The 8,579-nt window shown below is 42.2% G+C and overlaps 1 long non-coding RNA gene across 1 annotated transcript; it reads left to right on the top strand.

The window, feature by feature from the left end:
- Window positions 1-2,123: 2,123 nt before the first annotated feature.
- LOC124223037 (uncharacterized) lies at window positions 2,124-4,252 on the top strand. The gene is made up of 3 exons (XR_006884185.2): window positions 2,124-3,129; window positions 3,242-3,551; window positions 4,148-4,252. It is a non-coding gene; the product is annotated as an uncharacterized lncRNA (long non-coding RNA).
- Window positions 4,253-8,579: the final 4,327 nt, after the last annotated feature.

Here is an 8,579-nt window from a genome sequence, read left to right as displayed (position 1 = left end):
GTATACTCAATTGACTGGGAGAAGAAACATAAATAATACGTGCGTGATAATCTGCAAGTCGCTAAGACGATCGTTTAAAAATAGGTTAAAGCATCAATGGTAAAACGTTTGCGATGTTGTGATAAATTTGTTAGAATTAATCTATGAGAAACTTACAGACTAAATCATATTAACCACTGATAACCCGAATTTCGGTTCAGCGCCAATTTACACAAGGCTGCAGCATTCCGAACGAGCAAGAAACGTGCAAAGTACCCTATCACCAGAAAAATAAAAAGCAAATTAATCATACCGATTGCCTCAACGGTGAAATTTCCCACGTTGAGATCGACACGTCGCAGTTCAGCATCCAGCGCCTCGTTTCTGTGGTGTTTGGAAACTCGAAATCTTGGAAATGGTACCACAATCAATCGCTGAACGTGTCCCCTCGTTGCTGTAAAAGGCACAGAAATCGATTGGTATGGTGCATTAATTTACAGGCCATCCTTGCATGTTTGGTGACGGGGGTGAAAAAGATGTATTTTATCACGCAGGTTTTATTACACAGAACAAAACATCAATTTTGGACGAGGCCGCTTCATTCACCTTTTTCAGTCTGCTTCTCTCATTTATAAGTGATGAACGACGTACAGGATATATTATACAAAGATGCATGAATTTCGGGATGGAAAGTTGTCGATGGTTTGAGGAGAATGTAAAAACCATAATTCTACACATACATGACATAATAATACACAGGAGGCATTGAAATCAGACGAAAAGACATAAACTTACACGTTATTGCGTCGTATCGCGTTCTCTTCGGTTTGGCGTCTTGTTGTGAGTGAAGTACGCCGCAGCTGCAGTCGGCCATCTTTGCGTTATCGTTGACATTCTCTCTCCCCATCCCCGAATCACAGAAGATAATTACCGGCGATTGTTCTCGCACCTTCGACAATCCTCTACGACGTACGAAACGCGGTTGATCAGCCCGAAGTTTTCTTCGGAACGTTGCGACTGCCGAGAGTGAAATAACTCTCCGTTTGTCCTAGATACGCGTGTATTTCCGTTTGATACGATCGGCGACAGCGCCGATACACGGGACTGACAGATTCTGAAACGAGTAACGATGTTATTGTCGAGAGGATAATCCCCGAGCATCGTTCAAGCTCGACACGTCACTCGGTTTAATCTGTACACGTAATTGTGTTCTTACCTGCGATTTGTTTGACGTTCTTTCGCCAAATATGTCTCGGAGCGTTGCAACGCCTCTCGATTCTCGTCCGGCGTTCGGTGATGAGTGAAGCTCGCCGCGGCTGGCCGGCCGATCGTCAGATTTTTCTCGAGCCACGTTCAGCCTCCCCGGTAACAAAATGATAGCAAATACCGACAGGTGAGTTTTCCAGCTTCGAGAATCTTTTACGATGTGCTAAACGCGATTGATTAGTCCGAAGTCTCCTTCGGAACGCTGCGACAGCCGGAAATGAAGAAACTCTCGGTTTGTCCGGGATATGCGAGCATTTCCGTTAGATACACGATCAACGGCAGCGCCGTTACGACAAAACAAGCGTCGATGTTATTGTCGAGAAGATAAACGCCGAGCGTCGTTCGAGCTTGATATATCACTCTGTTTAATTTATTCTAGTGAATGTGTTCTTACCTGCGATGAGTTCGACGTTTTGCCATCAATGCAGGTCCAAACACGTCTCGGAGCGATGCAACGCCTCTCTTCTCCTCCGACGTTCGGCGATGAATGAAGTTCGCCGCGGCTGGCTAACTAATCGTTAGATTTTTCTCGAGCCAAATTAAGCCTCTACTGTAACAAAATTACACCGGATACCGACAGGTGAGTTTTTTAGCATCTTTGAGAATCTTCTACGACGTGCGAAATGCGTTTGATTAATCTGAAGTTGTCCACCGGATGCTGGAAGTGAATAAAATCCCCGTCGTTGACAAGCGTGACAAGCAAATTCGGAAGCAAATGACAACGTTGTTATTGAAAACAAAATGGTCGCATGCTGTTGAACGAGAAATATCACACGGTGTAACTTGTTCTGCTTGCTCAAGTGAATATGCATGTACATGCGACGCACCAACTCTAACACACAGGGAATGATCAATTCTACATTTCGTACATCGTGAGAAATTATTGAGGGTGTGAGAACGCTCACCTGTGCGTATCCGCTGTGATTCTAGCGACTGAATGTGACACGAGAATAACAATGTGAAGATTGGCCGACCAGCCGCGACGCACTTCATTCAACACCAGACTCCGAGCACGTTCGGGACCTAATTCACAATCAATGGCAAGACGTCTAGCGAATCACAGGTGCGTAAGTACTTACTTGACATACAGAACAAGTCACGCCGTATGATGTGTCGCGTCTCACCAACACACGGCCATTTTCTTTTCAATAACAACGTCGTCAGTTCTTTTCGAGTTTGTTTATCACGCGTAACGATGGGGATGTTATTCACTTTCAATCGGACTAATCAACCACGTTTAGCACACGTCGTAGAAGATTCTCGAAGAGGGTTTTATTACCGTGAAGGCTGAACGTGGCTCGAGAAAAATCTAACGATCGGCTGGCGAGCCGCGGCGAGCTTCACTCATCGACGAACGTCGGACGAGAATCGAGAGGCGTTGCAACGCTCTGATACAATTTGGTAGAATAACGTCGAACACATCGCAGGTACAAAAACAATTCTATGTTCAAATGAAACCGAGTGACGTGTCGAACTTGAACGATGCTCGGCGATTATCCTCTCGACAATAACGTCGTAGCTTGTCTTAGAATCTGTCAACCCCGTGTAGCGTCGCTACCCATGATCGTGTATCTAACGGAAATGCTCGCGTATCCCGGACAAACCGAGATTTTCTACACTTCCGGCTGTCGCAACGTTTCGAAGGAGACTTCGAACTGATCAATCGCGTTTGGCACATCGTAGAAGATTCTCGAAGCTGGGAAATTCACCTGTCGGTATCTGCCGTGGTTTTGTTACCGGGGAGGCTGAACGTGGCTCGAGAAAAATCTGACGATCGGCCGGCCAGCCGCGGCGTACTTCACTCATCACCGAACGCCGGAGGAGAATCGAGAGGCGTTGCATCGCTCCGAGAAATTTGATGGAATAACATCGAACATATCACAGGTACGAATACAATTACGTGTACAATTTAAACCGAGTGACGTGTCGAGCTTGAACGACGCTCGGAGATTATCCTCTCGACAATAACATGGTCGCTTGTTTCACAATCTGTCAGCCCCGTGTAGTGGCGCTGCCCTTGATCGTGTGTCTAACGGAAATGCACGCGTCTGTCGGACAAACGGAGTGTTTCTTCACTTTCGGCAGTCGCAACGTTCCGAAAAATACTTCGGACTGATCAACCGCGTTTCGTACGTCGTAGAGGATTATCGAAGGTGCGAGAATAATCGCCGGTTATTATCTTCTGTGATTCGGGGCTGCGGATGGTGAATGTCAGCGACAACACAAAATGGCCGACTGCAGCTGCGGCGTACTTCACTCACAACAAGACGCCAAACCGAAGAGAACGCGATACGACGCAATAACGTGTAAGTTTATGTCTTTTCGCCTGATTTCAGTGCCTCCTGTGTATTATTATGCCATGTATGTGTAGAATTATGTTTTTCACATTCTCTGCAAAACATCGACAACCTTTCATTGCGAAATTCATGCATCGTTGTATAACATATTCTGTACGTCGTTTATCACTCATAAACGAGAGGAGCAGACTGAAAAAGGTCAATGAAACGGCGATATTTCTCTCTAAATTTCTCATACGAGAATTTCTGCGACGAACAAACTTCAGTAGATCGACAGCGAGGTTCACGCTGTTTTGCCTGCAATTGTTTACCCTGAACATCCGAGCTGCTCGAGCCTAACGCTCTTCTGCTGGGACGACGTTCTTGCTTCGTACGTGAAAAGCACCGATAAGAATCTGTGAAAATGCGAGAAATTCTCTTCACTGCAGTCAGATATTACAGAAGTTCACCGACGAATAGACCTCGTCCAAAATTGATTTTTTGTTCTGTGTAATAAAACCTGCGTTATAAAACACTGAAACGCCTTTCTTACTTGCCTCACTAGATATGCACGGATGGCCTGTAAATTAAACGACGATACTAATCGATTTCTATGCTTTTCACAGGAACGAGGGGACACGTTCAGCGATTAATTGTGGTACCAGTTCCGAGATTCCGAGTTTCCAAACGCCGCAGAAACGAGGCCCTGGATGCTGAGCTGCGAAGTGTCGATTTCAACGTGGGAATTTTCACCGTTGAGCCAATCGGTACGATTAATTTGCTTTTGATTTGTTTGCCAACACGGTATTTTGCACGTTCCTTGCTCGTTCGGATTGCTGCAGGCTTGCTTGTACTGAGAATTCTTGTAGCAAGGACTCTCTCGACAATTGCCACTCGTCTAGTTTATAGGCGTAGCCGACGTCGTAAAAATTTTAATAGCATGGTAGGCGGCTACGCATCGGTCACTCTACCAACCATGCGTGTAAAATTTTTCTGAAGTTGACTATGCTTTCAAACTAAACAAGAATTCTCGGTATAAATTGGCGCTGAACCGAAACTCTGGTTTATGTGATTTAGTCCGCAATTTTATGATCGATTGATTTTTAAAATTTGTCAGAATATAGCAAACCTTTCGTCGCTGATTATTCAGCCTCTTTCTGAATAACCGTTTCAGCCACCCGCTGATCATCGTGCGGAAACTTTCGATTTACTTTTACGTTCATAGATCAGTTGAATGTCTGTCATAATTTTCTCCCTTTCCTCCCACTTCAACCGTCACTTTTTTATACCTGATAAAAATTGTGAAAACTAACAACTACTACATATCGCAATTTTATCCCGAGTATCTTTTGTCCCTCTACAAGATGCCAAAGAAGAAGAATGGTAAATATAATTGCGAATAAGAAATGTGAAACGAATCACCTTATACATATATGTATGTACAAAATCGTGACAGCCAGAAGTTTGACGACGATGCAATGCAACTCGCCACGTTGATGCTGTACATCCGCACATATACATCACATGTATATGATATAAGAGAGTGCAATCCGGTGAGAATTCACGGTGGGAATTGTTTATGGAAAAGCCGCGAGCTGAAAGAGAAAGAGAGAGAGCGAGAGTGAGAAAATAGTAACAAAGAAAAAAAAAAAAAAAAAAACTACGACATAAAAAGGTGGAAAAATTGAACCGTAGAACAGGGAACAAGCGTCTCGTCGCTCTCGCATCTAGGTATAAACCTTATACATACCTGCGAATGCGCGCTCTGAAGTAAGGGGCATAACGTTATTCGAAGCACGGCTCGGGTTCTTTGAATGCGAGAGAAGGAAAGAAGGAGAAAACGACACGGAGACCTCGAGGCGTTGCCGCTGCACGCGTGCAGCAGTCACCCTTTCTCTCTCTCTCTCTCTCTCTCTCTCCCTTGTCTTGTGCTGTCCCATTTCTCCTTCGTTTTTTCAAATTCTTTGTTTTTTTTTTTGTTTCCTTCTATTTCGTACTCTGCATTTTTATTCTCTTGGTATATTTATTTTTGCACCTCCTTTACTCGTCCGAGAAAAGGGTAAACCTGCATTTCTGAAGCCAGCCTCGAACAGCTTGGGGGCAACTAGCATAACGTGCTGGGGATTTTTTTTTTTTTGTTTTGTTTTTCCACTGCTGTTGCCGCTAGCTGTTGTATTTATTTCACCGTAACTTTCTTTTTTTATTTCTATTTGTTCTTTCACACTCGACGTACTTCGTAGACACTTCAGCTCTTGAGTGTAAATTTTTTAAAATTGCCAACGGGAGGATGCAAGTCGACAGACTAGGTATATTCCTCTTTCGGGATATAATATACTGATTTGAGGAAGAAGTGAGCCGTAGACGGTCGCATGACTGACGACTTGCAAATTTATTGTAGTGCATGATACAAAAAAGTCTGATATTCAACATTGGTACAGTCGCCGTGCAATGCCTCATATACCAAGTATTGCAAATTCTCTAGTTAGTCTTTGAAGCGAGAAAATTCGAAGACTGAAACGTTTCCAGGCAGATATTTGAGGACAGCTAAATTTTATTTACTAACAAAAATAGTTAGGATAGTAAAAGAATTGATCATCAAGATAACTTTAGAATTTACTCAAATTTCCATCGCAAATCTCTGTTTTTGTTCTAGTCTAATTTTGATTTAACGAAAACGTTATAATTATTCCATGGTGAAAAAAAATCTATCAAACATTGGAAAATTTTCATTTATTTCAATTCATAACTAAGATTATATTGGCCCGGTATTTGCTGTTTATTATTGTTTATTCATTTTTTTTCCGTCCTAGATTTCCAATTCTTCCCAAGTTCTTAAATTTTCACGAAAAAAGGATTTAAAAAAAAAAAAATAAAAAATACCACCACCCGACCTCATATTTTGCTGAAAAAATTCTTTTTCATAGCCTCGAGACTTGTATCGATTGAATGAAGACAAGAGAAAAAAAAAAAAAGAAACAATGACAATAGTTTTATCAAATGGTTTTCAATTCGTCGATGATAATTATATGTAAGGTAAGGGTGAAGACAATAAATTGGCAATGAAGTTCCTTGAAATTTCGTTGGTAATTTCGTCGCACCGTGGCCGAAATCGTGTTGAGGGGGGAGGGGGGGTTAGAATGGAAGAGTTTTCACATTCTCATATTCTCATCCCCACAATTACCATTTTCCGATCCAGCAGACGACGAACGTTCAGCGAGGGTTGCTAGCCGGCTAGGCATCGTATCATTCGATCAATTGAGATTTAATGGGTGAGAGAACGGAGCTTGGCAGACAGGCGTAAGGGGGAAAGGGAGGAAAGGGTGAGGCGAGGAAGCGAAGCGAGCCATCCTCGCTCTCTTTTTCGGCTCAACGCGTTTCAGGGAATTCAGGAAGCCCTGCTTCTTGTTTTTCGCACCTTCTGCTTTGCTTCTATACGTCGTTGGTTGAAATAACCCCCTCCCCCCCCCCCCCCCCCCCCCTCCCCAGGACCGAAAAGGAAATAAAAAGTTGCGACAATTTGATTGGAAAATTTTTCGAATTCTTAGTATCGCAACCATCATTTTGTACAGGGTGAAGGCTACAACGCCTGGAAAGATTGGAAAACTCGGAAATGTCAGGGGATTTTTAATTTGGTCGTGGAAACAACTGGAAATATCAATTTTATATCTTGGGAATTAGAAGTGATTATTTGAGGTAACGGAATATCCTTTTTTTTCGTCAAAAAAACAAATTGGCTTGTACTCAATTTTGTTGTACGTTATATTTTTCGTCAATTAGAATTGAATTTGAACCGAATATAGAGTTTACAAGCTGAACGATCTAGGTTTTAGTAACTTAATGGAACTGGGAAAATGTCAAGGAAAACTACATTTTAAAAAACGGAATTCCGACAATCTGGATCCTCGTTACGAGAGGCAAAACAAAACCGCTTCACCTGAACGTCGTCGTCTCTTCATCGTCGACTGACCGCGAGGCTCGACGTAGTTAGCGGAGAGCAAAAAAAAAATAAGAAAAAAAAAAACAGGGGCGATTACCGAGGACCGCGCGTAGCCAGAAGGGATCGGGAAAATCCGGTTCCTCCTTGACGTCGGACGCGATAGGGATTCAACACCAGAGATATTCCGGAGTGAATATTTTGGGCGCGAACGCGTGATAATCGGCGTCATGATTGCGGTGAAACCGGCGCCTCGAGGCGACGCGGAAACGACGCGTGCAGCCGTATATGGGGTCGTGGATTTTTATGGAAGGTACGAGAAGCGCAAGCGATCCGTGATATCGTCGCTTCCACTTGCGCGAATTCGCTTGTATGGAAAAAATAAACACGGAAACAAAAAAAAAAAAAAAAACAAGACAAGACAAACAAATAGATAAAGAAAAAGCTCAATAACGCCGGTAAAATTTGACCGAAATTGTGAGAAATGTTATTTTGGGACATTATTTACAAGCTTTTGGTGTAAAGATTTTACCTCTCGATGTATAAAATTTTGTTCTATAAGCATTATTTTATACCACGATGTTTTTTTTCCAATTATTGAAATTTTATTTCTACTCTGAAATCAGTGATTAAAATTGAATTTGCAGATATGCACGAGGTTCTGAAAGATCGAATTTGAAGAAACTCGTTTCTTCTTTACAGGCAATGTTATGTTCGAATCGAAATACAGCTGCCCAAATTTGAAAATAGAAAAACCAAAAAAGAAGATGTAATAATAACAACAAGAAAAATAGAAATTTATCATTATATTTTTGCAACATTCGTTCATTCAGTAAAAATCGCGATACGAAATCAATTTACTTTCGTTTCGACCGATGAATTTATGATAGACCTGATTACTTTTTATCAAATCGTAAAATTCCCCCACGCATATTATGAATTTGAAGATTACTTTCATTTTGTTTTTAGGAACTTTGTTCAATCGTAACTTAAACTTTCGGAACTTTGAGTCGTCGAGTTTCGAACGATTCGAAACTCGGACGTTTCGTCAGATTTTGATTTCTTCGCTTCAACTTTCGCCACGAAAAAAAAATCGGAATTTGGCGCTTTCGAAACTTTTTAAA

This window comes from Neodiprion pinetum, chromosome 7 (genome assembly GCF_021155775.2).
Source record: "Neodiprion pinetum isolate iyNeoPine1 chromosome 7, iyNeoPine1.2, whole genome shotgun sequence".
Taxonomy (NCBI): Eukaryota; Metazoa; Arthropoda; class Insecta; order Hymenoptera; family Diprionidae; genus Neodiprion; species Neodiprion pinetum.
Note: the sequence above shows the minus strand (reverse complement) of the source record. Positions and strands in the feature narration are given on the sequence as shown.